The 26,387-nt window shown below is 49.8% G+C and overlaps 1 protein-coding gene across 3 annotated transcripts in view; it reads left to right on the top strand.

The window, feature by feature from the left end:
* Positions 1-6,268: 6,268 nt before the first annotated feature.
* PTPRS (protein tyrosine phosphatase receptor type S) overlaps positions 6,269-26,387 on the top strand; it is a 253,032-nt gene continuing 232,913 nt past the window's right edge. For all 3 annotated transcript variants that reach the window (XM_065578681.1, XM_065578674.1, XM_065578677.1), the window contains exon 1: positions 6,269-6,480. The gene's annotated coding sequence lies outside the window, so the exon portion shown is untranslated. The remainder of the gene's footprint in view (positions 6,481-26,387) is intronic.

The following is a 26,387-nucleotide window of genomic DNA, read 5'->3' as shown; positions in this document are numbered from 1 at the left end:
GGAGGTTTATGGCTAGATGACAGGTAGGCAAACAGTCAAACTTGAATCATGTTCTTAAGTGCCACCCAAGTCAATTACCTAACGGGGACCAAGCAGTAAGTTCTGAGTAAGAACAAAATAAAGCTGAGTATGGCTGCTGGGATTTGATCTCGTTACTATCCACGCTATGATGGAGCGGCTCTGTTTATTTCTCACATATTGCCCAACCTGCTGAGGAGCTAAATAATAATATTTTCCTGTTGGTTTTCAGGGAAGCAGTTCAAACTCATACAGAGGCTGACATTTGGTCAGTATCCTAGATGCCCACAACAGGATCAAGCAAAAGTTCAGAGAGCAACAGATGCTTTACAATGTAATATTTACCCTTCTGACAAGAGTTCCCTGCTTTTTCTCAAAAGAGCAAAATGTTGTGCAATGAAGCAGGAGCCATTCAGTATGCTGAACTTTCTAAGGGCTGTGTTTGAGATTTGACGGAACACAAGAAGTATTTTTATCTCCTTCAAAAATAAAAATCCAAGGGTCTGATTCACTTATACCAGTGCAAATAAGAGGAACTCCAGTAAAGTCAGTGAAGCTACACTTGTGTAAAATGAATGTAAGTGAAAGGAAGATCAGGACCCAAAATCCTTAGTGGAAATTTTTCCCATAAAGATGTATAGTGGTTTAGAAAGATAGAGGAAAAAACATTACATAATTAAAGACGGCGTCATAATGTATAAGCACGAGGGGGCCAAATTAAGGTTGCACGGGCAACCTTAATTCTGGCATTCCCTAGCTTTTGAGTGCTTGACTTTGCAACCTTAATAGTGTTATTTTAAAGTAGGTTGTTGTCATTGTGGTGTGTGCATGAAACGTAGATCTCTAATGAGTGGGAGGAGCTCTTATGGTTCTATATGAAACCACCTCTTTTAGGAGTGGGGCTCCCTGTTCCCTACACTCTTCCCACTCTATTTTAATAAAATACAAATATTTAAAAGCAAAAATTATCCAAGGCGTATTGAGGTTCAAACAGCACCAGTAATGGCCTGTTGGCTACTGCTATGCTAGGACTAGGAAATGTCAAAATCAAGGGAGAAACTTCACACCTCCAAACAAGAGTGCTGGCCAGAATATTCAGAAGAGACTAGTGATTTAGGATGTCTCCATTTATGGGTGCCCAAATTGAGATAGCTTAAAGAGGCTTTATTTTCAGCGATTGGGTGCTGAGCACTTTCTGAAAATCAAGTCAATTGAAGGGGTTTCCAGTTGTGCACACAACAACTGAACAACCCAAATCACTAGCCATCTTGGAAAATCTTGACCAATGCTTCCACATGCCAGGTGATCTTATGATCATATCTCTACCCGTCTGTCTGATTTGGAGCCCTATAAAGTAGCATCCACTCCTGGCACATTTTTGCAACCCTTCTTAGCATGATTGCTGCCTCTGTCCTTCCTCTGTCCTTTCCAGGTGCTATTGATTCTTCAGTATTTTCAGAACTAACTAAACACAGGCTTCATAATAAAATGGGGGGGGGGGTGGCTCCTTCTTTTCAAGATGTGCTTCTGTGTTAAACTGTTTCCTCTTCATTACTTCTCCAGTTTTGGAAATCGAGCCATTCAGCGATCAATATTCTTCTCTTTTGCTAAAGCGTGGCAGTTTGCAGTTTTACGACAGGGTTCCTCAGGTGATAAAATGAAAATGCCTCGGGGTCTTGGTACATAAGAACATAAGAAAGGCCGTACCGGGTCAGACCAAAGGTCCATCTAGCCTAGTATCCTGTCTACCGACAGTGGCCAATGCCAGGTGTCCCAGAGGGAGTGAACCTAACAGACAATGATCAAGTGATCTCTCTCCTGCCATCCATCTCCATCCTCTGTCAGACAGAGGCTAGGGACACCATTCCTTACCCATCCTGGCTAATAGCCATTAATGGACTTAACCTCCATGAATTTATCCAGTTCTCTTTTAAACGCTGTTATAGTCCTAGCCTTCACAACCTCCTCACGCAAGGAGTTCCCCAAGTTGACTGTGCGCTGCGTGAAGAAGAACTTCCTTTTATTTGTTTTAAACCTGCTGCCTATTAATTTCATTTGATGACCCCTAGTTCTTGTATTATGGGAATAAGTAAATAACTTTTTCTTATCCACTTTCTCCACATCACTCATGATTTTATAGACCTCTATCATATCCCCCCTTAGTCTCCTCTTTTCCAAGCTGAAGAGTCCTAGCCTCTTTAATCTCTCCTCCTATGGGACCCGTTCCAAACCCCTAATCATTTTAGTTGCCCTTTTCTGAACCTTTTCTAGTGCCAGTATATCTTTTTTGAGATGAGGAGACCACATCTGTACGCAATATTCGAGATGAGGGCGTACCATCGATTTATATAAGGGCAATAATATATTCTCAATCTTATTCTCTATCCCCTTTTTATGATTCCTAACATCCTATTTGCTTTTTTGACCGCCTCTGCACACTGCGCGGACATTTTCAGAGAACTATCCACGATGACTCCAAGATCTTTTTCCTGACTTGTTGTAGCTAAATTAGCCCCCATCATATTGTATGTATAGTTGGGGTTATTTTTTCCAATGTGCATTACTTTCCATTTATCCACATTAAATTTCATTTGCCATTTTGTTGCCCAATCACTTAGTACTAGTGCCCCTGTTTCCAACAAGTAAGGGCACAAATGAACTACTGCAGAGGGTGCCCAGAGCCAGCCTAGAGGACACACACAGTCCTCAGCGATCCATAATGCTGTCCCTGGTCACTCTTGGGCAGGATTCTCCTTTCACTGATATAAAGTGTCTTCAGTGGGTCTCTCCACTGAAACCAACGGCGCTTCACCAGCGTAAGTCAGACCTGGCCCTGATTTTTCCGACCGAGCACTTGATTGACAGGTCCTTTCCATTTTGGCTTTAAGTCGCAGCATGGGTGTGCACGGTTGATGTGCTCCAGCATGGTTGTGAGTAAAAGCTAAGGGTGGGTAGAAATAAGGCTGAACACAAGTCTTAGCCTCCACACTGAATGCAAATGTAAGACTCAGGCCTGGTCCACACTAACCCCCCACTTCGAACTAAGATACGCAACTTCAGCTACGTGAATAACGTAGCTGAAGTCGAAGTACCTTAGTTCGAACTTACTGCAGGTCCAGACACGGCAGGCAGGCTCCCCCGTCGACTCCGCGTACTCCTCTCGCGGAGCAGGAGTACCGGCGTCGACGATGAGCACTTCTGGGATCGATCCGGGATCGATTTATCGCATCTAGACAAGACGCGATAAATCGATCCCAGAAGATTGATTGCTTACCGCCGGACCCGGAGGTAAGTATAGACGTACCCTTTGGCGCACTCCCTTACACAGACACGCACGAAAGGTACTAAGGGGGCAATGTGTGGATGGAAAATGGACATGCCAGGAGAAATGTGGGCTTAGCACCCTCCTCAGCACTAACAAAATGCTTCGCTACACACTCATTCCAAACCTTATCCTTCCTACTAGGCAGATGTAACTTGGCAAGTGCATCTCAGCGTCTCAATAAGTCCCTGATTCAGTAGGCAACCCCTATTGAGCAAAGTACTTAAGCATGGACTGGTTCTTAAGCATCTACTTACAGTTAAGCATGTGCTTTGGTGAATAAGGATGCACTTGCCTAAAATGCTTTACTGAATTGTGGGCTGTGACTGGGTGTAGCAGACATTTGCTGCCCATTGCCAGAGGCCCCACCACTGCCTTGACACACCCTGCCCTAAGAAGGTGTCCTTCTGGAAGGAAAGACCAGCAAGGACAGACATCCGGGGGTTGCCTAGAGAGGCTTCCCTTTCCCATAATCAGCTGCAGGCAAAATCAGCGAGAGTTGGTCCTCTGGAAGCTAGAAGAGCCAGGACCAGGTGGAAGCCAATCAGAGCCCAGCAGGTCAGACTAGTTGTTTCTCTTAGGGGTCAGTTCTGGGTAAAGCCAGGGCATGGAAGGAAGGCTCTCCTAACCCTAATGCAAGTATTGTGGCCCAGTTAGGGGCATAACCTTGACAACATTGGCCTTGGACGTCTGTGATGGACAACTGTTTGTTCTATGAACTTTAAAGCCTAGGGCTATTTTGAGTTCAGATTTAATTTGCCTTCTGTTAATGCTGGAAAGGGACTGGACTGAGCGCTGACCTGGCTGAAGGGTGAGGCCACAGAAACAGTGGACCATTGTGGAAGTAGGATGTGAGGGGGGCACGCGAGAGGAAGAACCCCTGCAATGCTGCCTCCTGACACAAAGGGATATGCTGGTGGTGAGTATCTGTGATAACAGGGGCCTAATACAGAATCAGGGCCACCTGTAGGTAGCACTTTTCTTTTCACTTACACACAGTGCGTATACACACAGCACTCCATGACTAACAGGAATGAGGATAATGCTTTTATTTGCTTCCCAAAGGCTACATTTAAGGGGCTTGAGACTTAACTTTCATTACAGAGGGCTACACCAAGCACTTAACTTTACTTGCACCTGTGCTAAACCTCCTCTCGCTTGCGCTGGAGTTTGTCTGCAGGTTCCAGACTTTAAATATGATGGTGGTAGCATTTGCTTCATTTTATGGAAATGTGATGGGCTCCCTATTTATCTGTTGTCTCTGTCTAGGTATGTGTATTGCCCTCATCGTCTCCCAACAAGATGGCAATATAAATGGGGAGAATCCAGACACTGCCTGAAATAGCAAATCTAGATCTGGTCACAAAAGTGCTGACATACCAGAAGGACATAAACATTTTAGTCTTTGCACTGATGGTGACAGATGTCAAGCCAGCCAGCCAGGGTACAAAATATACTGCAGCAAACAATCCCACATTGGCTGAGGGATGGCCTAGAGGAATTAGCATGTCGTTTCCGCCTCTACTTCTAATGATTCCGTGATTAAGTAACCAAAGTCCCTTTGTCCCGACCTCGGCACCCTCAGGAAAGTGGGTGATGAGTTCATCTGCAGAGCTCTCAATAAGCCCTGCCGTGTTGCATTTGATGAAAATAAATATGAACATGGGGATACAATTATGGGTTTGGAAGCCTTGAACTGCAGTGTTTTTTATTTAGTTTTCCTGACAGCTGGCATCACCTCAAAACCTCCAGTGGGAACCCAGGGCTCTGTCAAGAGATGACCATATGAAAGAGGGAGGTTAAAAAAATAACAGTGATGGTGATTGATTTAGTTGGGGGTTGGTCCTGCTTTGAGCAGGGGGTTGGACTAGATGACCTCCTGAGGTCCCTTCCCACCCGGAGATTCTATGATTCTATTATGAGAATTCTCAAACATCTCATTGAAAGGCACAGGAGGGGAAATACCTTCAGATCAAAGTGACTATGCTGGGTTGTGGTTTTGTGTTAGCTCCCTCATTATTCTCTTTGGGTGAAATTCACCCCTCCGTGGAGAGGTAGCATATGGTCTCTGTAGCACTTAAGTCCCTGCAGGATTTAAGGGGGATTTAAGTGACGCTTTGGGTTTGAGCTGTCTTTGTGCACAAGGGTGAGGAGCAGACAGGGAGTTCGCTGTTAGGAGACGATCTTGGGCATGTTACCGATGTGTGCCCCATTAAAAGCACTACCTAAACTCTGGGTCAAAGCAAAAGCTGAAATCAGGCAACCTCCCTTCCAAAGGAGGGTGCGGGCAGGCCTGGCAGTGCAGGCCACAAGTTTGGCCAATCGGCTGGCCCCACCGTTGCCCTCCTCCAGTGAGCTGCCTACTCACACCAGCTGCTCTCCCTAGCTTTAACCCCTCCCGCAGCCTCTGCACCCTGTCCTGGCGCTCCCCCTGACCTTTGACCCAGAGAGGATTCCTGCCACAAACACCCCCCTGCATTGCAAAACTTCCTCCTCTCCTCCTCCTCCTCACTTCTGCTCTTTAACCGCCCCCACCTGCAGCACGTGGCCCCACCCTCTGCCTTTAAAATCCCCCTCCCGCACTGTGCCCCCTTCCCTTTAAATCCTCTGTGCACCATGAGGTCGCTTCCCACCACGTGCGGCGCCTGCCCTTCCACCCACCCCACGGGCCGCGACAGGGCCCCAGCCACCAGCCCCCCCTTCGAATCCCGCCTCGCGCCACGTGCTCCCGCGCCCACGTGCGCCGCTCCCGCCTCGCCCTTTAAATCTCCCCTCCCGCCCGCTGTCACGCCCTGCCCGCGTGACGGCGGCGCCGCCCTCCCATTGGCCGGCCTCGCGGCGCCGGCTTCCCTCGCCTCCGCGGTGACGTAGACCGCCCCGCCTCCTCTCCCCCCCCACACTTGGGCCCCGCCCCCCGGTGACGTCAGGCGGCGGAGGCTCGGGGAATGACATCACCTGTGCGAGTGTCTGGAGCCCGGGAGGGAGCTGGAGCCGCAGTGTCCCCCGCGCGCCCCCTCCTCCGCGCAGCATCCTCAGCCGGGAGCCGAGCGGGTCCGGGGGAGGAGGGGGCTGCCCGGGATGAATGCGCCTCCTCCGGCCGGACGGCGGGCGAGGATGTGAGCGGGCAGCCCAGCCGCCAGGTAAGGGGTGGGGGACGCGATGGAGCCCGGGGGGGGGTGTGTGTGTGTGTGGACAGGTTGCACGGGAGCAGCGGGAGTTGCAATGGGGCTTTAGGGGTGTGGGGAGCTTGCATTGGAGCAGCAGGGGGATTGCAATGGAGCAGGGGGTGCATGGGGGGCAGACTGGGGTGTGGGGAGGTTGCAGTGGAGCAGGAGGAGGGTTGTAATGGAGCCTGGGGGGTGTGGGGCAGGCTGGGTTGGAGCAGGAGGATTGCTGGAGGGGGGGTTGCAATGGAGCCTGGGGGGTGTGGGGAGCTTGCATTGGAGCAGCAGGGGGATTGCAATGGAGCGGGGGGGGTGCATGTGGGGCAGACTAGGGTGTGGGGAGGTTGCAATGGAGCAGGAGGGGGTTGCATGGGGGGGCAGATTGCAATGGAGCCCTAAGGGTGTGGGCCAGGGTGGATTGGAGCAGAAGTGGGGAGGTTGTAGCGGAGCATCGGGAGTTCCAGTGGAGGGGGAGGCAGGTTGCAATGAAGAATTGGGGAGGGGCTTCGTTGGGGACAGGATCAGGCAGCGCCCGAGCTCTGGAGAGGGGAGGGGGGGATTGAACTCGGGCCAGATTGCAGTGGGTGGAGGTGAGAATTGCACTGGGAGTGGGGGAGGGGGCTGTGCTGGACAGGAGGCAGGTTGCAATGAGGGTGTAACTGAGGCGGCAGGACGATGGCGCGCCAGCATCGGGGGGTTCGCTCCGGCTAGGACGCAGGGAAGCACTGGGGGGGGGGTTCCCCGGGGGCTGAGGGTGTAGCCGAGTCCCGGGGGGGATTGCACCGGGCAGGGGAGGCGCCGGGGCGCTCGCTCTGGCAGGCTCGGGAAGGATGCGCTGGGGACAGCCAGACGCTGGATACAAAGGGAGGGGAAGCTCCGCTGGGGACCCGGCCGTGGCGGGGGGGGAGGAGGAGGAGGAGGCAGCCGGGCTCGCGCGGATCGGGGCGCTGAAGATGCGCCGCTGGCGCACCCGGCCATTGCGCTGGCTGGGGTGGGGAGCTGCATCCTTGGCAGGCGTTGCACTTGGGTACCAGGGAGGAGGCTGCTGGCAAGGAGCTCCTCCCAGCTCCCTGACTGCTACAGGCGATGCTGCTGGGAGAGGTTGCCGTGCCTCGGGTCTGTGGATAAGTCCCACGAGGGAAACCCCTCCTCGCCTCCCCCTCCCCCCAGTCCTGAGGATCACCCCCATTGCTTCTCCCTCCCTCCCTGCTGCCCCGCTCTCCTCCCTCTCTGCACAGCGAAGCAGCCTCCCCTCTCCAGAAACAGCCCCCCTCCAGCCCATGATGGGCATCGCCCAGCCTGTCCCCCACGTTCCAGCTTCCACGCACAGGCGCCAGTGCCCGGCTTTGCTCCCCAGCCTGTTTCCCTTCTGTTGACTCAGCGCCTCTTCCCCTGGGCACCCAACATCCTACTCAGCTTCCCTGCTGTCTTGTGAGCTCCGCTGCCCGACGTGCTCTGGTCGTGTGGACATGTTGCCCCCCCATGGCGATGCCTTTCCCGTGTCTCATGCCTCTTATGGCGGGTGGCCTGCCCCTGCTCGGCAGGACTGCACCCTCCTAGGGCACCCTGGCTTGTTGCGTGTGTCCCATTGTGCAGAGGTGATGTTAGCCCACTGGAGGCCTTAAACAGGAATATTTTGGGGGTCCTGGCCCCTTTTACCGTTCACCCGCCCCCTAAAAAAATTAATTGCTTTATTTCCATGAACCAAAAAATACAGCAGCCCGGCACATGGCCACACACTTGTTTGGTCTGTATTAAAAGAGAGGAACAGTATTTTGGGGGTAATGATAAATCGGGGCTTCCTGGAGCTGCCTGGGGCCCTGAGCAATTGCTTAATCTGCTTAAACCTAGTGCCACCACTGCTCCTGGGTCCCATTGTGGCATCACGTAGCTCATGCCATCATGTGCACAAGTAGGTCTCCTTCCCCTGTGTGATTTTTCTACCCCCTCCCAAGCATGTATTGTCACTGCCACAGACCACAGCTTTCCTTTCCGTCACGTAGACACCAAGCCTGGTCTCCATTTCTCCACTCCCCAGAGGCATTGTAAATGACCTGTATGTTTTGCTGATCAGAAGGTGGCTTCAAAAAATCATGGTACGCTCCCAGGCACTTGACGTGGGGTGTGTATGTGTGAGAAAAATCCCTTCTTAGAGAAGATTTTGGGGTGATATTCCTCCCCAATGGGTAGTTTAATAATATGTGGTATCTGGTGTATTTCAAAAGGAGGGGGGAATTGTTCCTCTGAAGTACCTTTATAAGCCACAAATGGCTTAGCCGTGTCCAGGAAAAGGGAACGAATCACATAAGAGATGGAGAAATAACCCTGACATCTCACTTTGGTGTAGATGCTGCTTAACTTGGGGGCCGGAGCAGTAAACGTTTTGAAAAGCGTAAACTCTCGATGTGAAACCAAGTAACTTGTTCGCCTTTTAACAGAGGGGTTGCTGCTGTGTGTCCCCTGCCTTTTACCCCTGTAAGCAGCGTCCAAAGAGCCTCGTTTCCTCCACTCCTTTGGAACGGTCGCCCTCGCTCATCGCCGCTCCGTGTGACTTGTAGGACCCTCCCTAGTTGTATCATTTCTTATCGGCGCGCTCGGTGGAAACAGCCACCATCTTTCCTGTTATCTTTTTAGTTACGTTGTGTGGCCACCTCCTAAATCACCATACGGTTCATCGTGCTGCCCGAGGGCTGGGGTGGGAACATGGATCCCTCCCTCCAGCCTTCCTGAAAACTGCTCGCTGGGTGTGTTTGGATTGATTGCATTGTTCCCAAGGGGGCGTCCTGGGTCTCCGTTCAGCTCGGTGGCTGCGCCTCCTTCTCCGGCTTCTCTTTTTTCGTTTGTTCTTGCTGTTTGGTTCCTCGTTAAATCACAACTGGGGTTTCTTGAGATTGCACTTTTTACTTTCTCTGTGGTTTGGGTTTTATGTATTTATTTGGCATGGCTTAACTGAACAGGAAAGGGGACATGGCACATGCTGAGAGGGGCCCTAGTTGAGCTTTGCGTTCTTTTGAATTGGGATTTGGTTATCTCCAGCCCTGAATAAGAGAGCTTAATCTGCTTCCCACTGACCCCTCCCTCTAGGCTGGCTCTGTGGAGATCAGCATTCTCTCCTTCAATCAGAGAAATCACCTGCTGTTTGCTTGGTGTATTTTACCTGCTGCTGCACCTGTGCATAGGGTCTGAAATGCCTCGGCCGGCAAGTTGGTTCATTCAGGCTGGCTGTCCATGTAGCCAGCCTTCGACTGGAATCCCTAGTGCTGAGTCGATGTGATTGCCAGACCTTCTAGCGTTTGGGCATGGGGGGGGGGATGTCTTTGATTACCGTATATATTCTACTAAATAGTCAGTTTTATCTAAGCTGCATTCATGATTCTGCTCTGGATCTGAGAGAGACCCGTGTGTGTGGCTTTTGAGTCATGTTTTTTAATCTCATGGAAATTGGGTGTGACACCAGCATCCCTGGGAGAGGCCTCCGGTTTTAGCCATACACTGTTAAAACGATTGATTTGGGCAGCCCTTTTGGGGGGGGAAAATGAGGCAAACGGTCAAATCTCTCCCCTATTAGGCACTTGCTGCTTCAGCCAAGGGGGTTATTAATGGGTTCTGGGAATCCAGGCTCTTTTTATATTCCTGGTTTTTAACAGGTGTGTGATGCTTTGTGTCAGTGCTTGCTCACTGCAAAGGTGTTTGAGATCTCAGATGGCTGTTAATAAAGAGAGAGTCTACAGTCCAATTGGGAGTCAGAAAAGGGGCACAGGCATTTGCATAGGGTCCATTAAAAAAGGTATTGTGCAGTGTGTGTGTGTGTGTGTGTATGTGTACACACACAAATCCGAGGCAAGTAAGTGCAACTGGTGACGCTCTTCTAGGATTACAGCCACCTGCAAGGTAGGATCTAACAAAATAAAATTAACAAAGGCTCAGAGTTACAGGTGCCCGAAGCCCAGGTTACAAAACCTGGATTTTTACAGTGTCATTTGGTATCGGAAACCCAGATTATAACAGTAGTGCAACTGTGCCTCTCCAAAGGAGGGGTGGGTGAAATACCATTCTGGAGGGAGACAGGCGACTGGTGACAATTACAATCTCTCAGAGCCAAGTTGCAGCATTGTAGTCTGGTAACAGGATTTCTACCTGCTGTGTCTAATGGTGCTCTAATCCTATGGAGGATTGGCATAATTAGGTGCAACGTGTAGAAAGGGGGCGGAGGGGGATGAGAAACCGCCTAGGAAAGTGAGGCAGTAGGCAGAGAGATGCTATGGCCTCGACTCGCAGCATCACGGGGAAATCATTGCGTCATCACGGGGAGATGATTCCGCCCGTCTTCCCGCCTCACTTACTTCGAAAACTAACTTCTTCTTCGCCCTCGGACACCAGTTTGTAAGGTTTCAGGTTGTTCCTCTTGCAGCCGATTGACTGACAGCAGAACCAATTCCTCTCTAGCTTCTTGTATTGAAGATTTAAGATTTCTCCCCCCGCCTCTCTTCATCAGCAATGCACTGCATGTCAATTGGCACGCCAGTGGCTCCCCTTTGTTTTTAGGTGCGTGGGTGGGGTGGCCGGGTGGGGGAAGCTGCTGGATGCAGCCAGATGATGAGTAAAACGATCTGGAGTTTTGAGGGGTTTGAGTGGTAGGATATTGTCAGAACCAAATGGATTTATCACAGGATAAGGTCTCTGGGCCTGCCTCCGGTCGTACCTACTCTGCAGACGGCATCGGTCTGTGGCGTTCAACTGGAAACGCCGATGGATTAAAAAATACCCTCTTCTCTGTCAGTTCCGCACAGAAGGATGGCTCTCAGGTGCGTCGGCTTGCTTTTGCATGTGACGGTGACTGGCTATGGGGAGGAGGGGAAGAGAGTATTAGGGTTGCGTCTTCTCTTTAAGGGAACCCCCCATATCTCTGGTGCTCAAGATCTTTTATTCCTTTGTGTGAGGTTGTTTGCCCTCTATATTATCCCCTGTCGTTCTGTTGTACTGTTACGTGCCGTATAGTTCTGGGGCTGAAGAAACCCTGATCTTTAAGGAAATGGTAATTGGCTTTTTGGGGGCCGTGTGGGTGAGGGGGCAGAAGGTAATTGGCATCCAAGCATTCTGAGCTGCAAAGATGGCTGGGCGCAGCGAGCGGCGTGACTTTCGAGCTAATGCCACATCCCAATCCATGGCCATTCGGGATCCTGCCAGTGCAGGGTTTTTACCGGGCTGGGACCTCAGGCGTGCAGTGTAGTGAGTGTGTGCTCTCTCTGTAAGTGTTGGTGGGGAAGGGGAGAGTTGAGACCTCATCCATTAAGTGCTTTATCCCTTTTTCTTGGAATTGAAATTGAACCCTGTTAAGAGAATGCTCCGGCTTCTGTTGTGTTTGTGGTGGAGCAGCTGGGTGTGAGATGGGAGGTACGGTATGTATTGGAGAATCTCTTCTTTCCAATAAAAGTCTGGGGGCTAGGGGTGGGAGCAGTTGCAGTTGATGAGTGAATAGATTTTCTTTTACCTCCGGGCTGCATATTAATTGTCAGCCAAACCCTCGTATTTGGTTCCCTTCCTTAACGACAGCCTCCTTCTGGGAGGCGCAGTTGTGTCATTAGCCTCTGGAATCCTGGGCTCGGCCACTGTCTCCCAGTGTGACTTTGAGCAAGTTGCTTCTGCCTTGCGCCAGATCTGTAAAGTGGGTGTATCCGAGCGATGCTACCACGGCCGAGAGGAGGGCTGACGATCAGTCCACGTTTCTGAAGTGCTCTGATCCATGGATGAGAAGGGCAAAGTGAAATTATGGTTCTGCTTTTAGTGGTGCTTCTGGTGTCTTGGTTTGGAGGGGAATTGCCTCTGTCCCAGCGCCGGAAGACAGGACTACACAAAACCTCTGGTTTACTGTAGGGGGGCAGGGGGGGGAATGTAAGTTCTGATGACTCTTGGATCCCTGAAGCCTATTGTTACATCCGTGATGCCTGTGTCTTACCAATGCAGAGCGGAGGAATGTACTATAAACGAAGAGAAGTAAACCTAACGTGTTTGGGGGATAATTGACAATGCTTTAATGTTTTCAGCTTGGAGCAATTTTCTCCTGACTGCATTAAAGCACAATTTACAGAATCAATCAAAACCAATTGAAAATATTAGGATGTAGAGTCTGTGTGTTTGGCTTGGGGTTTTTTATTAGTGTTTTTTTTTTTTTGCAGAGCCATCCAAGTATTCAGGGAGTGTAGCATCTCCTGCTCTGCAAAGAACTGCTCTTGCTTTTAGTCGTTGGCATTGCTGGTAGAATAATGGTATAAAACATTAACATGCAGCCATGCTTTGTTCCAAGGGCGATGAGGAACTAGGAACAAATGCTAAGAGAACCGGGGCAAGCATCTCTAAAAGGAAAATGGTTTTCATCAACCCTGCAGAGATGCTGCCTGCACTGTCTGGCTTCTGATCCTGGTTCTGTGTGTGTCCTTCCCTGCCTCCTCCCCCCTCCCCGCCCCCTTGTGTTTTCAGCATGGGCGGTTTACATTTTCCACCAACAGCTGAATCCCTCCCCCCTTGGTTTAAAGCGGTTGCATCTGCCTTCCAACAGGCTTGCAACTGCTGCTCGCCTAGCACTGGGCACTAAAAGCTTGTTTACCCTCCTTCCCTGGCTTCTGACTGCCTTCTCTTGCTAAGAGCTACAGCTGGGTTCCCCGCTCTTTGCCTGGCGAAGCTGAGCCCTCCAGGGAAGTGGGGTTGTCAGAGAAGCTACAGCCTGCTGGCTAGCTGAATAGAAAGAAAGACTGCACTGTGTGTGTGTGTGTGTGTGTGTGTGTGTGTTTAACTTTTCCAAAGGGAAAGGATAAAAGGCAGCATCTTCCCGTTGTGTCCCCTATGTCTAGAAATTATTGATGGGGCTTCCCAATGCCATTTCTCTCTCTTTTTACCCATCTTGCTGTGTGTGTGTGTGTGTGTGTGTGTGTGTGTGTGTATGTGCTTTTTAATTTGCACTCGGAGCTGAAACAGTGGTAGAGCACAGCTCCAGCCTGACCCGCTTGCAAGATAAGCAGGGGGGTGTCTGTGAAAAGTACCTCCAATGTCTTGGTGACGTTGTGCCCGTCCCTTTACCCTGAGGGCGATGTGCACCCTGCAGAGTCTGGCCCAAAAAAACCCCACTGACATGGCAACTTTCTTTCCAAGGAGATGGTACCCGGCACAACGTCTGGATTTGCATAGGGAGGGAGGGTTGAATCTTAAACACTAAGTCACATCAAATTTGAATATCATCCACCCCTGTTCGCAAAAACCACGGGGTTGCTTGATTGTTCTGTAGGAGACAGCCAGTGAAGTGCTGCTGACGGGATACGAGTGGTAAAATGCTCTTTAATCCGGAGAAGATGCTGGAGTGGGGTTTGATTTCTGAGTTAAATACATGATCTTGATCTGTCGAGAGGTGGATTCTGTGGGTGTCACCGGGCTGGAACATTGAACTCTGGGTGCGTTGTGGGGGGACACCAGCTGCTCCCCCTGGCGTGATGCCGGCCGCTGTGCTGGGAGGCAGATGGATATGGAATGCCTTGGGGATAGTGGCTGATACAAGTTGCGGGTTGCCATCAAGCATGGGACTGACCATCAGGTAGCCAATCAATCTAACACTGCAGCAGCTGTGGCAACATTCGCCTTGAAGCCACACAAAGCAAAATGCTCTGGAGATGGAGTTAACAGGATTCGCTTCTTGTTTTTCATCCTCTGCTCTGAACCGTGTTTCAGGAGCTTCAGGGGAAAACTGTAAAAACAGTCAATTTTTCATTTCTCAGAGGGTGCAAATTAACCAGTGACTCACGGTGCAGAACTCAGTGTCACACCTTGCAACCCACGTGGTGCATGTGCCGGGAGGTGGAATTCAATGGCTTGTACGTGTCTGTTCCTTCAGCTGAGTACTTGACAAACTGAGCTCTGACCTGCTCGGATGCTAAACGTCCCAAGCCCTTTCTGTAAGAGGAAGAGTCCGCCCAGGTGTCATTGGCCAGACTCTCCCTTTCTTCCCCCTCCCCCTTTTCTCTTAGCTGTGCATAACTATGGCGCTTCACCAGCGAGGTGGCTGCATTTCAGAGCCATAGGCCCCAACTTTCCCATGGGTGCTTGACCCTCCCTCTGCTCCCGTCCCCACTCCACCCCTTTCATGAGCCCCCGCCCCGTCTCTTCCCACCCCTGCCCCGTCCCCATTCCAACTCCTTCCCCAAATCCCCGCCCCGGCCCTGCCTCCTCCCCTGAGTGCGCCACGTTCCCGCTACTCTCTCTCCCAGAGCGGGCTAATGCTGCCAAACAGCTGTTTGGCGGTGGCCTGGTGGGAAACGCTGGGAGATAGGCAGAGGAGCGGGGACCCAGTGCACTTAGGGGAGGAGGTGGGGCAAGGGGTGCAGAGCACCCACTAATTTTTCCCCGTGGGTGCTCCAGCTCCGGATCACCCACGGAGTCAGTGCCTATGTTCAGTGCCTCTGTAGGCATATGCTCTGGATGCTTTGAGCTGGCAGACGCTATAGAAATGACTGGCCACCAGGATAACCATTTCCCGCCCCATCACCAGGAGACGGGGACTGTGAGAAGCAGATGCTGGCTCACTAAGCCCATGGGGGAGAGCTGTGGACTTGGTGACTTTAAAGCGAGGAGGTCTCTGGCTCCCCTGGACTGGTGGGGAGGGCGGAGGCTCTGGGAAATGAATCCTGGAGGGGGAAGAGCCTCCTGCGTTCAGCACTCTTGCAGGATTGATAGGCGAGAACATCAGCGTAGGATGTGAAAAGCCTCTGGCTGCAAACGCCTGGGAGGCAGGGCAGCCTTTCCGCTCCGAACAGTGTGCTCCATCTCCTGTGGGGAGCGCTGCCCCATCCCACGTTGCCTCCTTCAGCTTTTCCACTTCCCACCCCCTCGCTTGCTTTCCCATCTTATCACAGACCCACGTCTTTGGGCAGGTGCCCTGCCTGGGTGGTATCCTCTTGTATCTGCTCTATTTAATATACTTGTGTGTGTAGTATTGAACACCTTGCAGTCTTTAATGCTAGCACCCCCGTGAGGTGGGGCAGTGCTGTTAACTTTCCACTCATCCTCTGTAACATGGGGCTAAGTGACATTCCCAGGGTCACCTAGGAAGTCTGTGGCGGAGCTGGGAATCTAGCCTAGGTCTCAAGTCCTAGCTTAGCATTATAACCATCCTTAGTCTGCGTTCGGCATGACTCACTATTGCTTCTCTTTGCGCTGGATGGGACCATACTAGCCAACCGCTCCTCTCCTTTTCCCGGGCCCTCTTGGGGGGGGGGGGGGGAGGGGAGGAGAGGAGGGGTGTGCATGTTGAGGGGGTAGAGAAGATATTTTCCATTCTCTTTCCTTCCACCTGGGTGCTCCAATGCCATCCCTCCTCCCCAGCCTTATCCCCACTTCCAGGCAATGAAGGCGGAGAAAGTGGTTGTCCACCCTTTCCATCCCCTGTTCAGATGCTGGATGTCCTCCATGTACAGTGAATTCCAGTGCTCCGTGTTCGGAGAGGTGCTGGCTCAGGGTGGGAGGGAGAAGATGACTTTCTAGTTAGGGATCATTCTGATTACCTTCTTGTGAACCCCATGGAGGCTGCATTGAACCCCAAAGGGAGGATCGTTTTGTGCTTGGGGCCAAAATGATTGATTTTCTTGCAGCCTGTCTAGAATGTGGTTGTGGGAAGCAATTGGTCATTCCCTGCTGGGCCCAAAACTACCTCTAGGTGTTCCTGGGACTAGAACGTAGCATTTTGCTTCCTGCACTTTCATTCCTGCAGTAGTAGGGTTGAGAAGGAGAATCCTTGTTCTCGGAAGTCCTGCACCCCAAACAGCAGGATTCATCGGAGTGCCATTTGTTTGCAGTCAATATCTGGTGTTTTGCATGGGCTGCTGTCATATGTGCCTGTGTACCTGCTTGGGAGGAGGGATGGTCTGGTGGCGAAAGCACAGGACCTGGAGCGCTGGTTTTAATCACAATCTGCTTGTTGACTTGCTGTGTGACTTTGGGCATGTTGCTTGTTTTACCCCTGCCTCTACTTTCCTCATATGTAAAATGGGCGTAACTTATTTACCCACGAGGTACTGGGAAGCTTTACTTACATTCGTGAAAGGCTTTGAGATCCTCGGATGAAATCCAAAGAGAAGTGCTGTAAATGTTTGCCTGGCTTCCAGGAGTGCCTTGATCCTAAACAGGAGGCTGAATGCCAGTCCCCTGCATTCATGTCTCCCTTTGCTGTTGCAATATAAGGCCTGGCTTGGGGTCAAGCTGTGAGCAACGACCCCCCACCCCACCCCCCGGCCTGATTCTCAGTGCGTCTGGAAGTGGGCTGCCAAGCCTGCAGCCATTAGCTGGATGGGCACTGTTCCGAAACAGACCCGACTGGCGGTAATTACAAAAGGGGCCATATTTCAGATCAATTGCTGGATGGGAGAGAATTGCTGCTCCTGCCTAATTGATTATTGGAAACTGTTAATTGTTCCCTGCCAGATTGATTTATTAACCAATGAGTTTGCTGGCACTTTCCTTTTTCCTGTGTGCAGCGCGGCCCCATATTTCACAAGGGGAAAGGCATACATTTTTCTAGTGGAGTAATAGGTGCCTCGGATTGAAATAATACTCCTGCTTTGCTTTGCTAACCGACTTCAGTTAAATGTCCTGGGAAGGAGACTGTGAGCAGGCCAGAATGTGTGTGAAAAATCATCTTTATAGAACAGTTGCGTTTTAATCTTCACTATTAGGAGGAGGCAGGCGGAGTAGTGAGCACTGAGAAGCAGTGTGGTCAGTGGGTAGAGCAGGAGATCGACAGGACTGGCTCCTGGGTTGGACTTTCTGCTCTGCCAAAGGGGTGTCTGATCTAGAGGCTAGGGCAGGATGACCGGGAGTCAGGACTCCTGGGCTCTGTTCCCGACTGGCTTACTGTGAGAACTTCAGCAAGTCACTCGGCCTTTCTGGGTGTCGGTAAACCCATCTGTAAAATGGGGTTAACGTTTACCAGCCTTGCAGCAGTAGGGGTAAGTCTTAGCTAAGGTTTGTAAACCCCTTCTAAGATAATTCGGTGAGACTGCATTTCCCTAGCATCTATGTATTGATTATTTCTATTATTGGAGCCCCCGTCATGGACCAGGACCCCACTGTGCTAGGTGCTGTACAAACACAACCAAAAGACAGTCCCTGCTCCGAGGAACTTACAATCTAACCATCTCAGTCCGGTACGGAAGAGTGGCTGAATGCAGCTTGTGTTCTAAAGGAGAAGGGGTTTGTTTTTTCTCTCAATGGCAACAAATAACATTCACATGATTTATTTTTTTAGGGAAAATATCCCTTTTGTCATGTAGTGTGACGTGTCGCAGTGAAATGCATGCTTAATTCTGTTGTCTTTATCGTCACCTGGCTTAAAGAGATCTCAGATGTCCAGCTAGGCAGGTTATTAGAGCAGCTGATACATTGTTATTGATTCAGGGCACTGTCCCAGGTCTCTGTTTAAAAGGTATTTAGGGAAAGGGATGGTTTAGGATTAATTGCTCCCCTCCCAGGTCTGTTCAGGAGGCTTGGCACAGACTGATTCAAATATCCCAGATCAGGTGCAAACGGGACCTTCTCCAAATTCAGTCTTAGGCTTGATACGCAGAGTTAATCACCTGGTGGTGGTAAGACAATCAAGTCCAATTTTCCTGATTTGGCAGGTAATAATGAAGAATGGCCTAGTTCACTGCAGCATAATGCAGTGTTTGGTCCTACAGCCTACCGGGCTCGTGTGCCCTAACCCAACGGGGGCGCCCTGAAGTACTTGAACCAGGTGGCTAAACAAACTAACAATTTGACACCACACAGTGGGCTGAGACAATGATAAGCGTGGGGTTAGCTATAGATGGGCATCTGGATGGGAGTATTTCTGGTGCTAGCTTGTCTTGTGTCCCTTGTAGGTTCAACATTCTGGAAAAAAAAATCTACCTAACCCGATGCAACTGTACAAGTTTGATCTAACCGCTTTGCTTCCTATAAAGTAAATTTATGTGGCTTCCACAGCTGTTCATCCACTATTCCATGCTGTTTGGGGACTGAGTGGGCAGGGAGCTGAAACATAGCTTGTCCACTGGAGTGATCTCCTGTGGCCCGCCACAGCATATGGATTGTATCCCGAACCTTCGTTTCTAATTAACACACAATTTTGTAGCAATTACAAGACTGCAGGGCAAGGTACAGTGAAGCCAGCCCTAACCACGTCCGCAATCCAGATCTGTGGCAGAGAGAGATTATTCAGTTGCTGTTGTGTAATTTACCCATGACTTTTGAATTTTGAGTCTTAAGGGTGTTACTAAACCTGATAGAACTTATAAATCTCTACGTGATTTAAAAACCAAAAAGCATTCCACAAATAACCATGGACCATGAGTTTGTGGAGGGAGAAGGTAGAGAGAACTCAAACATTCCCAGGCTGCATGGGAAGCCCAAATGCATCATGAGAAATCAAATAGTGAAAGCGATCATGAGCAGATGTGAAATTGACCAGTCTAGTTTCACTGCCTAAGCAGAGTGAAAATGTAAAATATTGGTGAAAAGTGAATGAGTGTCAGATCCTTTTTACTACTGAACCTTACTCCCTCCTGTCTGAGGATCTCAGTGCTTTGACTTGAATCTAGAGATTGTGATCTAATGCAGTGGTTCTCAACCAGGAGTCTGGGGCCCCCTGGGGGGCCGTGAACAGGTTTCAGGGGGTCCACCAAGCAGGGCTAGTGTTAGACTCGCTGGGGCCCAGAGCAGAAAGCTGAAACCTCGCCATGCGGGGTTGAAGCCCGGGCCCCTGAACTCTGCCAACTAGGGCTGAAGTAGAAATCTGAGCAACGTAGCTTTGTGGGGCCCCCCTGTGATGTGGGGTCCTGGGCAGTAGCCGTGTTTGCTGCTCCCTAATGCTGATTCTTGTTTTTATATGTAGAAAAATGTTGTGGCACTGGTGGGCTGTGCAGTCTTTATAGCATATTGCGGGGGGCTCAAAAGAAAAAAGTTGAGACCCCCTGATCTAATGCATCACACGCAGGTCTAGATGTTTGGAAACTTGAGTTCTCTGCCCAGCTTTGCCATTGGCCTGCTGTGTGTGACCCTGGGCAAATCACTTCTCTGTCTGCTCTTCCCCTACCACTCTGACTTCTGCTTAGAACATCAGCTCTGTGAGGCAGACCCTGTCTCTTGCTGTCTGGGCAGTGCTAGCACAAGAGGGCCCTGATCTTGGTTGGGATCTCTAGATATTACTGTAATATAAAGATAATTGTAAGAATCAATTACAACTTTAAAAAATTCTTTCATAAGTCCTGGAATTATACCCCACAAACAAGCTGGGTGTGTTACAAACCCGCTTCCTTTTCCCAGCTGAAGTGTAACGTTTTGTGGGGCCCACTACTTCAGACATGATCCTGGCTCCTCCCTTTCCTATCTGATTCTTTGGCAATGAGCCCTATATTCTGGACATGGACTCAGTGGCCAAGTGTGCGGATTGTTTTATAACTTAAGTGATTTTTTTGGTTTCTTTGACAGCATAACCTAGTAAACTGGAAACCTTGTCTTTTTATTTATTTATTTTCCGTCTCTCGCCAGTCTTCCGGGTCTGTTCCAATCTGCTTCTCTCAGGCTTTCATTTCCCACTACAGTGTCGTTCGCTCGGCTTACCAATTTATCTAACTTGGTGTCCATATTTGCAGTAGCTGCCTGGACTCGGTCTGATTATTTTTGGCTCTGCTTGTCTAGTCCTGCGTGCCCTGTTCACGAGTTCTCGCTAAGCCACTGCTAGATGGCAACAACCCAGCCTCGGGGATTCTAAAAGTAATTTTCTGTCTTTGTTGCCCTCTTGACGCTCCTGGATATGGTGGCTGTTGGGCCGCATGATTTTTCCTAAGCCTGTTGGCTTTGAGCTCCAGAACAGCTTTTAAATACAGAACGGTGGATTAACATACAGAGCTCCCCTGGGGACACGTTTGGCTGGGGAACGGCACCACTCAGGAGCCCTGGTGCTAGGTGGCATGCATTCAAATGTTGACATAGAGCAAAGAGCTGTCAAACTGCTAAACAGAAGAATGGCCAGGCTGGGTTAGACCAAAGGTCCATCTAGCCCAGTATACTGTCTTCTGACCGCAGCCTATGCCAGGTGCTCCAGAGGGAATGAACAGAACAGGCTGTCCCCTGCTGCCCACTCCCAGCCTTTGGAGGAGAAGAGGATCACGTTCTATATTTAATGGTGGCCTGTGGACCAGGGTGTACTGTAGATGAAGACTGCATACTCCCTGTCAGTAGGAGGTTTGCACGGAGGATGGGGAGTCGGGGGAGAAACATGGCCCTCCTGTAGTAAGCAAATGTCTAGTTGGTTGTTCAGGGCCTTCTTGTTCCTCCAGCTCTGTGCTGTCCTTGTGGCTGGCTGAGCTCCTGGGTGTGGTTGGTTCCCCCACCCCTCAAGTTGTGACCAGGATGCTTGAAGGAGTGAGTGGCGGCTGTCTTGCAGCAATTCCTTCTGGGGTCCTTCTCTCTTGATGGCGTCACTGTTCGTGGGACTGGCTGCAGTGTCTGGTGGGGCCCTTCAGAGCTCCCTCAAGCCGTTCTGGCCTTGCCCACATGGCTGGACTGTGGTAGTTTGGTGCCTACATCTTGTATCAGCTGTGGCCTGGGTAAGGGTCTGCTTGTCCTGCGCTTGCAGCTGGGTGAGGCCTAGTGGTAGCCTTGATCTAAATTTGACACCTAGATGACTTGGTGAGGATGATGGGGGTGTGTGTGTCAACCTGCTTCAAAGACACTCATGTCAAAGAATCTGCTCGCACCGAACAGCAGCGGTTGGCTCATAGCTATGTTACCTAAATAGACCAGACCTTTATTTATTGGATACGAAGGCTAGAACTGCAGTGGACGGTGGTAGAGGGGGGCACTGTCCAGACAGACGAGATACTTATTGTAGCAGGCGGGTTCCTCACCACGCATAGTTGCCTCTGCAGAGTAGCTGTGTGGGAGTGGGGGGCGCTACTGGCAGAGAGGGGGTTCATGCTCTTAGCTGGATTTCCTCCCCTTCCCCCCCCCCCCAAATGTCAAATATTCAAGCATTTGAATGCTGATGGGCGGGTCCATTTAGATCTGATGGCTTCCTCTGAACTGCCCTGGAAGAGCTCTGCCAAAATCCAATTAATGACCATGTTAGTAACGATTTATTTTCCCTGGCAGCTTGTTTACTGAGAGGAATGGGACGGGTGACCAGGGGTTACTGGAGTCCAGCTGTTGGCTTTCAGAGGAGAGGCCCCTGCACTGAAGTGCTGGGATATGTGCCTCTCTTGAGGCTTTGGAAGGCACATCAGTATGTACCTCCCTTCTGGATCCCAGCGATACCTTTGTGGTCCCTCTGCTAGGGATGTAATATCCTGCCTTTCAGCAGAATGCCCCTTGCCAGTCCCATTTTTCCATCCCTGACTACTGTGGTCTCACTCTTGTCTTGCTCCCCCCTGTCTGTTGAATCATTTGTCTTACACTTGGCTTGTGACCTCTTCAAGGCAGAGACCAACTTTGTTTGTACAGCTCCTAGCACAGCGAGGCTGGGGCCTCTGGGTGCTATTATGATGCAAATAACTAATAATACAGCCTGTTTCAGTTTTTTCCATGGCAGTGTTTGCAAGTGTAAAGATTGGGGTACATTAGAAAACTTGCTGTGGTTTAACTGAACGGGGTTTTTAATCAATTTAGCTAAACTGGACAAACCACTGATGTAATGTAGATGCACTTAAACTGGCTTAAGCTTTGGTAAAACCAGTTTAGTTTAATTTGGTGTCTTGCTAAACTGATTTACAGGGAGTGTTAAGCTGGTTTAAGAGCATCTACGTTATGTTACAAGTTTTCACAGGTGTAAATAAACTGACTTTAAATACCTGTTCTGGTAAACCCATTCAAGTCTTCTGATGTAAACCAGTCCTACATAGTGTGTGTGTGTGTGTGTGTGTGTGTGTGTGTGTGTGTGTGTGAGAGAGAGACAGACAGACAGACACACACACACACACACACACACTGTATGTGCATTGTAATGTACTTATTTGTGCTGCCTTTGTGTTCTGCATTATCAGCCTGGTCTTGGGACAGCATCCAGAATGCTAACTAAATAGGGTATTAGCTGAAATTTATCCAGTACCCTGTTGTCTTAATTTGCAGTAAAATGTGACACTTTAAATATGTACTCTAGTCATTCCCAAACCAGACAATGCACAATAACTTATTTTGTGTTTGGGGGGTTTTAATAAACTTTCTAAATGGTCTGGGTTGTCTCCCCTTTTCCCTCCCACCCAGATGACATTTGTGCTCCTCTCTGCATCCATCAGCAATGGGTCCAAAGGGGTCCGGAATTAAGCAGCATGTGGTTCTGAATTCAAGAATGTCCTGACTCTTTTTGGGCTTCACATAACATGGCTTCATTTTCTTTTCCGTTTGCAAACAGTAAACGTGTGTTGAGATGTGGGGTTACACCAGTTAACCCCATGCTCTGGGTACATAAGTCCCAAAGCTGGAGGCAAAGCTCTCTCCGTCGCTGGAGGCGAGCATCTGAAGAAGTGGGCTGTAGCCCACGAATGCTTATGCTGAAATAAATTTGTTAGTCTCTAAGGTGCCACAAGTACTCCTGTTCTTTTTGTGCCTATGTGGCCATTCACTCTCACTCAATAAACTCAGCAGTTGCAGCGTTCAAAATGGCTTTAAAGGGGAGGGGAGATAATACTTTGGTACGTGCATGATTCCTCAAAATGGAACAATCTCTTCTCAGGCAACAGTGGTCTTGTTTGAGATGGTTAAATCTTATCTTAACATCTCTTTGAGCTAACTGCTTAAAGGGGTACTGCAAAGGGAAAAAAAATCTATTAAAAATCCTTGTGTTGCTGATAACTTTGCAGAGCATTGAAGCTGAGAGACGTTCTTATAAAAATCAAATTTATTGTTCTCCCCACCCCACCGCCAACATCTTAGTTTTTCCTGCATTTCGTGCTCACTGCAACAATTAAACGGTATTGATCAGTTTCGCTTTTGTGGGTAGTCGGTTTCATTAGCTGGTTTTCCAATGTCACCGTGGTGGTGCTTGTATGTGGATTGCAAACTTCGCAGGAACTGTTCTTTTAAAAAAGCTCCAATAGACCTTAAATCTTAATCTCTCTCTCTCTCTCTCCATCCACCACTCTTGTATCTGGTTTCCTTTTTATTCTCACGAAATCTAAATTAAGTGGATGGTGTTTCTTGGAGCTCACACTGATCAGGATTTTCTTCTCCCTGGCTTCTCTTGGTTGACAGCTGCTTGCCTGCTTTACTGTCACTCACGTGAGGAAGGGTTTTCGTCCTTTCCTCTCTGTCCGTTGGAAAGGCGGAGGTCGTAGGAAACTGGGCAACAGTTCCCAACTCTCCACGTGACGTTCCTGTTTCGCCCTGACAGGAATCGTTCTGGATGCTGAGAAAGCGAGGGCAAAGGACAGGTCACTGAGTGAATGGAGCAACACAATAAGGCCTCATTCCATGGGGAATTCTAACATGGGATAAATGGGTGGGGGGTGGTTCTCCCTCATCTGTTGGGAGCCCAGAATAGAAAAGGGATTTTTTTTTTTTTTAAATGGAAGATCAGGCAAGAGAAAGAGATGTCGGTTGGGGGGAGCTTTCCCCAGAGTTTTCATAGCCATGGATATATTGTAGGGCAACTGGATTACTGCTACTATCGCCCCTTTCTCTGTAGCATTCATCCCTTGGCTGGCCCTCTTGGACCCCTTCCTCATGTTCAGTAACAAATCCTTCTTTTTTTTTTTTTTATGAGACCTTCCTTGTGCCCCGAAATTCTTCCCTGTTCCAGCTGCCTCCCTCCAAGCGCCACAGCGGCTCATGCGAGGGACTGAGGGGCTTTTGTCCCTTGGCGGGGGAAGCTCTGCGGTAAAATAGCCATTCGTCGCAAACCAGCAGCAATCGGGCGTGCGCAGAACAGGGAAGGCTGTGGCGACAATCCTTCTTTGGGGATCGGAAACAGCGCGGTTCAGCGAAACGCTTGGCCTGTCGAAATGCTGCTGCTCCTCTGACACCTGGCCGCTCACCAGCTACTGCTGCGTGGGGTCTCTTTTCATGGCGGTGGGAGGGCACTAACCTGTGTTGCTAGGGAAGGGTCTCTAAGGCAAAACCGTACCCTAAAATGGACTCTTCCATCAGCCTGCTTAGACTGTGTGTTCCTCGAGGCAGGGACCACAACTCCCCCCCTCCTCATCCAGCACTTTCCATGCCGTGATCGCAGAACAGGAGAAGCCAGCCAGTTAGAGCCTTCCTTTTCTCCACCCCCCAGTTTATTTTTTTTTAAAAAACTTTGACATATAACGTACACGAACCTAAAAAATTATTTTAGGACGGCTGCCAAGAAAAATCTCTCCCACTGCCGGGCCTTCTGGGTAACTCCCTGCAAATTACCATAAAAGCCGTAGTGCTGAGGCTGCTGGTCTGACGCTGCTGCTGTGACAGTTGCTAGAACGCCGCTCGTAACGCTCTGTATTTAAAATTCAGATGAACGTGTGGTGCATTCAAGTCCGGATTGCAGCAGCCTGTCATGTTTCTGGCTTCCGTGCCCTGCGCCACGGTGTTGAACCCTTGTTGAAAGTGCTGCATTGTGTAGCACGCAACCCCACCAAAAAGCAACAGGTAACCAAATGTCGAATAGGCATGATCCAAAAAAAGAGAGATTTCCTATAGCTTCCTCCCAAGAGCGGGGTAACCTGCCTGCCTGCCTCGGACTGGGGAGTGACTCTTCACTTCAGAGTTATGGAACGGCTTTCCCTCATTCCCCCCGCTCTGCCGCATACAAGTCTTTGGGCGCAGGAGATAGTTCTCTCCCCTGGGTGTCTGGTGACTCCCATAACCTAGATGGAAAAACACTTTCATTAAAAGCAGTTTATTGGGAATGATAGCCCTGGTCTAGTGTTTAGAACAGGGGAAAGAAACTCTGGACTCCTGGGTTCTGTTTCCACCTCTGTTTGGGGGCAAGTCACTTTCCCTTCTAGGTATTTTAATTGTCCCCATCTGTGAAACGAGGATCTTTACATACCACACGGGTAATGTTGTGAAGCTTGGCTTGCTCTTTGTCAAACTCGAGTGCAAAGCGCCGCATGGAGAGGTGGTATGTGAGAAACTATCAAATGAGTGTGAAATATAAGAAGACCGTACTTACCTATCCCTATCCGTAGCTGCTTTTATTGTAACCAGGAAGCCAAGGTGACAGACTCATTTGCAAATCTAGACCAGAGAGCCCCTATCCCCAAGCCACTCTGATAATTGGCAGCAGGCATTGCTGATCTTCCATTTGGGATGATGGATCATTTCATTTAAATCTTGCTGAAATATAATATTAATCATAGTGTCAGTGTCCCACCTTCATTATAGTTTCCTGATAAACATCTCCTAATCAGGGAGTGATCTCTCTGCTCTGCTCGAAGCCACTCAGGGATAATTAATGCATTTTGGAGCTGGAAGAGGAAACCGGCGATGTGTCCCACCCCCATCTCTCACCTTGTAGGTAGAGAATTGCTCACTCGACCGATAAATAAAGCAATAAGCAAACCTCATCTTTCCTGGACAGCCCACTGCATTAGCATGCGTGGTCACCCTGTTCAGGGTCTTAAAGTCCATCTCTGGGTGATTCCTGGTTCCCTTTCTAAGCGTGTTCGGGAGTATTAGAGGAGCCTCTTACCAGCAGGGGCTCCAGAAGGTCACTGACTGCGGCCTTGTGCCTCTTTATCTGTGTGAGCTGTGCAAACGCAGCCTCTCCACGGACCTGCCAGATGCAAAGCATTCTCCCCTACCTTGCAAATGGGCAACCGAGAGGCAGAAAGGACCGGTGACTTTCCTGTGATCAGTGGATGTTAGAGCTGGGAATAGAGACCAGGTCTCCA

The sequence above is a fragment of the Chrysemys picta genome, chromosome 25 (assembly GCF_011386835.1).
Source record: "Chrysemys picta bellii isolate R12L10 chromosome 25, ASM1138683v2, whole genome shotgun sequence".
NCBI lineage: Eukaryota > Metazoa > Chordata > Testudines > Emydidae > Chrysemys > Chrysemys picta.
This window is presented reverse-complemented; position numbering and strand designations above follow the sequence as displayed.